This window comes from Jaculus jaculus, chromosome X (assembly GCF_020740685.1).
Source record: "Jaculus jaculus isolate mJacJac1 chromosome X, mJacJac1.mat.Y.cur, whole genome shotgun sequence".
NCBI classification, from domain to species: domain Eukaryota; kingdom Metazoa; phylum Chordata; class Mammalia; order Rodentia; family Dipodidae; genus Jaculus; species Jaculus jaculus.
This window is the reverse complement of record NC_059125.1, coordinates 16,944,000-16,951,219: the sequence shown is the minus strand read 5'-3', so window position 1 is coordinate 16,951,219 and position 7,220 is coordinate 16,944,000. Positions and strand designations below refer to the sequence as shown.

The 7,220-nt window shown below is 41.6% G+C and overlaps 1 pseudogene; it reads right to left on the bottom strand.

Moving 5' to 3' along the window:
• Positions 1-4,821: 4,821 nt before the first annotated feature.
• Positions 4,822-6,274, bottom strand: LOC105944440 (annotated as a pseudogene).
• Positions 6,275-7,220: the final 946 nt, after the last annotated feature.

The window sequence follows — 7,220 nt, the reverse complement described above, 5'->3', positions numbered from 1 at the left end:
TCTAATTTGTTCATTGAAGAGTTGCATTTCTTATTGTCTTGGAGGCATCATTTTTTTGGAATTACAGATGAATAATATTTCTATAAGAACAATCGGTATTTTGTCAATATTCTGTAAAATTATCCTGGATTTTTTTCAAAATAATAAAAGAGGAAAGTACTTTATTAAAAATTATTTACACAATTACTGCTTAAATAAATTGCATATCTAGATGACAAATACTTTATTATCTTTGGAAGTTTAAAATTTTTGTAAAGAAGTGATTTATTTCATTCTTATTGATGTATTACATGTTTCACAATTTTATTTAAATGCTGGTATAATTATGTTGAAGTCTATATTCTGTGTGCCATGGGTGAAAATGACATAATTTTGTATAAGTTAGGATTAGTCCAAATAGATAATACTGATCTGAAGACCATAAAAGTTAATAAAGCCAACATACATATAAAAGTATAGCCATAGTTTCCCTTAATATTTTTTTTTCCTTTGGATCTATAATGTGTTACTAATAAGCTTTATATTTTACATATACACTAATATTTATATACAAAATATTTGTGAGATTTCAAAAAGACTATCAAGGAAGTCAGAGATTTCCTCATAAAAATAATTTCTTTGTTTAAAATATAAGTTTATCTAAGAGGCTCCCAAAAATTATGTAATCTTAGCAAGAATAAAAATTCCAGGTTTTTGTTATTTAGAAAAATGCGATACTGGGTAATCTTGTTGGCAGTATTAAACAATCATCTTCCATGTCCTATACATTTTTTTCTCTTTCTATTACTTTGAATATAAGCATTTAAGAAATATAATATTATCAGCTGGAGAGATCTATTAAAGAACAATTAAAGCAATAAATTTTAAATGAAAGGGCATTAATCCAAATTAAGAACTTTTTTGAAGCCTCAGGACTAATAATAAATATGAATGTTAAATTTGTGATAACTTGGTATTTCACTTTCAATGTAATTTTTGCCTGGAAGAGGACGGAAGTGTGCTTAGTTTCAAAATGGCCTACATTTGAGAATTTGTACAGAAAACCACTTTCAAAGATAAATAAATAACAATGCATGTAGATAAATGATGCCACCTGATCTTCTTTGGTAGATTGTGCAAATTCATTATATGAGGCAATTAGACAACAAAATATGTAACATAATACCATCTGAGGTATTCATGAAAAGCATAAAACTCCAAATATTTATAAAATGTTTAGTTACCTACAGGTGGACACATGCAGTTATACATTGGCTCTGTAAAAAAAAAAAATGGCTTTCTTGCATAAACATGACTGCACTGATAGTAACTAAAAAACAAAACAAAACAAAAAAAACACTCAAAGTATGCTTCAATTCAATGGAAATGCCATCCAAATTAATCAGAGCATTGCATTTATTAATCATATGTTTGGTTGGTAAAGCCAAAAGGTTTAGGGAATTTTTTCAAAATCAGATTAATTTCAAGAAATGAGATTCTGAACATTGAGCATACTTTAAGGAATGCAACAGTAGCTCCACTGGGTTTATTCAAAGAAAAACCTTCAAAAAATATTTCCAGAAATCTGTTAGTAGTGGTGGCTACTTGTGCAAGGTTACAATTTTAGTACTGGAAATCAAATTCTTAATCAATTTGCTTAAAAAAGAAAATTTTACAATTATCAAGTGTTTTGTTAACTTTTCCTGGGGAGACATAAGAAAACATATATTCACCCTGTGGGTTACTGGGTCCTGGGGCCAGCCATGATCCCCCAAGGAGTCCAGGAAACTGTGGAGACCAAGGTTGTGAGTGCGTAAGGAGAGAAAGAATCACACTTGAGAGACAGGTTTAGTGAACAGTTCTCAGTTTAGTGTCAGGGAAATGGTTTTATAAGGAGTTGAGGATGGGAAGAGAGTCCTAAGTGGATTGCATGTACAAGGATGCTTGCTGATGCCTAATTACCATATGGGGACATACATTCCAGCAGGGAGGCAATGGCAGGGGGATGGGCTGTGCAAAGGTGCTGGCTGATACCAAATAAGGCATTTCCCAGGAAACTGGCCAAAGGCCACAGGGTTATGGGCAAAAAGTCTTATCTGAATGTCCAGGTATCCCATGCTTGGAGACAGAGTGGCCTTACTTCCTGCTGATATCGGGTGGAGATTCTGGGGATCCAGGCTCACTGTGGCCTCCAAGAATGGGGGTAGTATCCTGGCTTACTGCAACCCCTGAGAATGGGAGGAGGAGCTTCCCGGCCAGTCTGGTTCCCTAAGTATGACCAAAATATGACCAGCGGTTCAGGCTGCTGTGACCTCTTCATAGCCTGGAGCCTTCACGTCAGACAACTTAGGTTTGCTTTAACCCAGAGCCCTGCCTATGTCCAACAACTCCCCCTTTGTTTCTAGAATGGGGAGGTGTCATCATATTGAGTGAATTCCTTATAGTCTATCATAGGCTCAGATAGGGCTAGATGGTGCACAAGAACCTGGTTAGCAGCAGCCTTAGCAATATTAGTATTTTGTTATCTGAGAAATTTGATGAGGCAGGGGACTACAAGTAATAGGGGTCCTATAGCAAGGAGAGGGCTAAGGAGGGGGAGAAGCCAAGTGACCAAAGAGTTAGAAAACCAGGTAATGGGGTCCTCAGGCTTGTAATGGTCAAACAGTTCCTTGTGGAGCTTTTTTGGGAGTTTTAACAACTTGTTCAACAACATTTGATTCATTAACAAAAAAGATAAGAAACATTCTTCTCCCAAGACCATACATGTCCCCCCCGCCAAATGAGGTCTACGGCTTTACGGTTTTGAAGTACCACACCCATGAGTGCTCATTTGCCTCTGAAGAGATTCAAGGCTGTCAGTGGTGGATATCATGGCCTGGTCAAGCTTGTCTTGGAAGTCTCCCACAAAGTGGTTGGTCTGGGCAAGAGCAGCTCCTACAACACCGGAGACACCAAGGAACAGCGTCAGGCCAAGGCCCACCAGCAGCAGGATGAAAATCTCTCTATGTTGTCTGAGGTGGAGCTAATAGGCAGCTTCCACTTCCTTATAGAGATACACCTGTGGAACAATCGAGACTGGGGAACAATAAGTGGGAGAGGAAATATTTATGCATGGGGTGTTTAGCCCTTCACACCATAGGAGAGTGGCTGTCTTGACACAAGTTGTCTTGGCTATGGAAATATTGAGGAGACATTCAGCTCTTGTCAGCTTAGAACTGGATGGCCAGAGAGCCATACCTTGACCAGCATCAAAGAAGGGAATATCAGTAAGGCAGGGTTGGGAATAGCTTGCTATAGATGTAGGGTATTCTAGTGTGGCATTAATAGGAACTGCAGTTAGCAGGGGATGGGTAGGAGATACACAGAAGAAGCAGTTAGAAGCATTAGGATAGTTAGAAAAAGGGAGAAGGTTGGCTACATATTGGATATATTATGTCCACGTTATAGTGGCTTGTATTTTTTCTGTGACTTGTTTTTCCTGTGAGGGACTACGATGGTTAATTTTCACCAGGTGAGAAATAGGGATATACTGTCTAGAAATATGAAGAGTACCAGAGGGAGATGATGAGTAGTAGATACCAGCATAAAGTTTTTCCATTACCCCTATCCTCCAGTGTTCATTCTAGGGATGTCCTATGGAGAGTGACACTCTCAAGTTTTCCAGGTGGATTTGAAGACAGAGTCTGGATCTCTAAAGCTGACAATGTATGGCACAATAATTGGATCAGCATCATCCATTAATAGTCTTGGTCTCTAAGACATTCTTTGTTGGTTTGGCAATAGGCAAAGCATGCCATGCTATTTATACAAACCAGACTTAGGATAGCTATGTAAGGTTACAGTGTCTTGGCAGCCTTTAGTAGGGCCTGTGCCAATGATTTTATTGACACCTTGATAGGTCTCTTGGGCTTCAAAGCGCCATCCTCCACTGGGGAGGGTGATGAGAGAGGCAGCTCGAGAGACATTTTCATTGCAATGTAAGGTTGTTAGAGCCACCAGCAAAATAGATGAGAAGGAGGCCTGTGGTTGGCATATAGCTTTGGCTGCATCCACAAGGTCATGGACATCCCCCCAGGGGCCTCCCGTTTTCTGACTCAGGTGCAGTGCTTTCTCCGTTTCTTCCATCTCTGATCTTTCAAACGTCAGGGAAGACATCTCTTTGGCTGGTGGGGTGGAATCAGACATTTTGAGCTGCTACCCAAATGGCCCTGGGCTGGTCCTGTGGGAAGACACAAGCAAATCCCCTTCCCATGGTGAGGAGAGGGGTCTGATCCCTTCCATATTCCATCTAAGGGATCTGTCATCACACCAGAATGGGATGGGCAGTCTCTGGTGTATGCCAGTGGAGGGTGATATGAGGATATTGGGAGTTTTTGTATATATTTAAAATGATTAAAGCAGTGATAGCAATAGCTAACTGAAGATTGGGTGGATAGGTATTGGGCTGTTACTTTTTAAGTTGGGCTTTTAAGGTTTGGTGTGTTCTTTCTACTATACCTTGGCCTTGTGGGTTGTGTAGGATTCCTGTATGATGGTTTTTTAACAAAACCAACAAGTTTTCTATTCTTTACTAAATAAATATTCCCAATATTCCCTTCAGAGAAACCACCTTGGGCATTGCTGCCCAAGCAGCAGGGAACAGGCACCAGTGAGGGGGTGAAGCACTCTATCTTCAAGAGGAGTTCAGAAGGACCGCAGGCAAGCTGTCCCCAGACAGTAAGGCCTCAAACTGCCTGCTCCTGAGCCACATGCCTCCTCATCCTTCTCATCACAATGAGGATTTTCTGGGGCCCTGGCCACAGAGTGAGCCAGGCTGGTAACAGCCATTGTGCAAACACCTCTTCACCCCATGACCAAGCTGAGATCCTCCTCTTCTTCCTCCTCCTCCATTACAGATGCCTCCTCTGAACTGCTGGCCTGCTGCTCCTGGGCCTGAATTGGTCCTTCTTTCTGTTTCTTCTGCACAAGTTTCATCTTCTTTGCCAAATTATCTTCTCTTTTAACTTCTGGAGCTTCTTCCGGTGCTTTGCCATCTGCTCCTCTGCAGCAATTTTATTATTTTCCAGTCTCTTCTGGAACTCTGCATCCAATTTTTGCTCCTCAGCCATGGCTTCCATGTAGTCCTGCCGCTGGTACTCTCTCCACCACAGGTGCCTGTAGATGTTGAACATTCCGCTGGCAGCCCCAGCACTGGAACCCATGACATCTTGGACAAATTTCTGGGGTAGGTAGAGGTGCCCATTTGTTCCCTTTTTCTGGAATTAGAACTGCTTTGTCCTGGTTCTTCATGAGCAGCTACTGTTTCAGCTTCTTCTCCTCTGCTGCATTGTTGGGGATGATGAAGGTCTGAGGCTCTTTCTTGGGCCTCGCAGTCACGCAGAGGAGACTGCAGAACTAGCCATGGCAAAAAAAAAAAAAAAAGTTTTGAATGAGAAGCTGACAAAAGCTGGACTATTATCAGTTTTTATTTGGTGGGGGACACCCGTGATGGCAAATGTAGAGAGCATATGATGTGTATGATTTTTTTTTTTTGAGTTTTATACTGCTTGTGCTGTGGCCCATATATAATGGGACTAAGTATACACTGTCACAAAGACATATTTGTGATGACTGAATTGAGGAATATGAGTGACACCAATCTGCCAAAGGGCATTGTCCTTGGGGCCTTGGGGGTTAGTGCCCATCGTCTGAAGGACAGGTGTTGTTATTAGTGAGGCAAAGACTGGCATGTTTTTAGTTTATGTTGGAGTTGATTTGGGGGAATCAGAGGGAAGCATAATCGTAATCCCTTAAGGTTTACCTGGGTGTTAGCATGAAATTTTTCTGCTTCCTCAAGGTTGACCAGGAAGATGTCTGGTCTGCTAATGCATTTTCCTCCCTTGGTGAAGGGGCCAGGTAAGGGGCTGTGAGACCTTATGTGTTGCATAAGAGGGGGGCTTCTTTTGTAAATGATGTTGGAGACTTTTATCAGCAGGGGTGAAAGAGGATTTTCATCTAGTTGGATATGTGAGTGAGCAAGCCAGGGGAGTAAGTTAACAGCATTGATGCTATCTGAAAAGAGATTACAGGGGACTTCTTCCTCAAGGAGTGCCAGATAGATGGCATATAACTCCTTATATTGTGGGGATCTGTCAGGAAGTTCTTTAAAAATGATGATGGGAGGTTGATCCCCTGGGTGGTAAAGAACTACCACTGCTCCTTTCTCCCCATCTGTAAAAATAGGGGGCCTCCGGGGATTTGTTTGGTGAAAAGTGGGGGGGGGAACCGTTTTAGGAAAGGTATTGCAGGAATCCATTTTTTATTGGGGTAGTGGTTGTCAATTTGACCGGGGAAGCCTATTAGACTGATGGAAAATTGTGAGTGGTTCCTAAATAGCCATTGTATGTCAGCAAGTGAGAAGGCGGTTATGATAGTGTCAGGTCCTTTGCCCAAAGTTTGGGGAGCCCTATCTCACCCTATTTTGATCATGGCCAGGAGGGCGTCAATCTCTGTTAATAAACATGGGGCACTGCCAATGGAGGTGTGGAGCCATTCCAGGACTCCTTGGGGTTGTTCTAGGGCTCCCATGACAGTTGTGGAGGAGTTAAATATCATAAGCTGAATGGGCTTGTCTAGTGAGTCCAGGGCAAGTGTCATATCAGAAAATACATTATTAATCTTAGTTAATGCCTGTTTTGCCTCTGGGTTTAGGAGGTGGTGGGGGGGTGGGTCTTTGTCATCTTTTAACATATCAAATAAGGGTGGTAAGTCACTGGTGGGGATAGGAAGCCATGGCCAGCATCAAATGAGGTTCCACAAAATGTTCTGAAGTGAAGCCAATGTAAACTTCTGGGGAAAGGAGACTGTGGGATTAAGAGACTGGGCAGAGGTGAGGGAGAATTCTGTCCCCAGAAAAGCTATAGGTGAGACCAACATAAGTTGGACTTTATTTGGGGCACTTTTGAAGCCTGCCTCAATGAGGGAATTTATTAATAGATCACTTAGCTCGGCTAGTGAGGTGGAGGAGTCTTTCCATACTAGGAAGTCATCCATGTAATGATAGATATCAAGGCCTTAATCTAAATGTGGCCTTAATGCCATAGCAACTTCTTCTTAGCATATAGTAGGACTATTAGCCATACTGTGGGGGCAGTACCATCCACTCAAAGCATTTGGTAGGTCCTGCATTATTGATAGAGGGAACTGAGATTGCAAAGCGTTGTTGGTCTCAGGGATGCAGGGGGATAGAAAAGAAACAATCC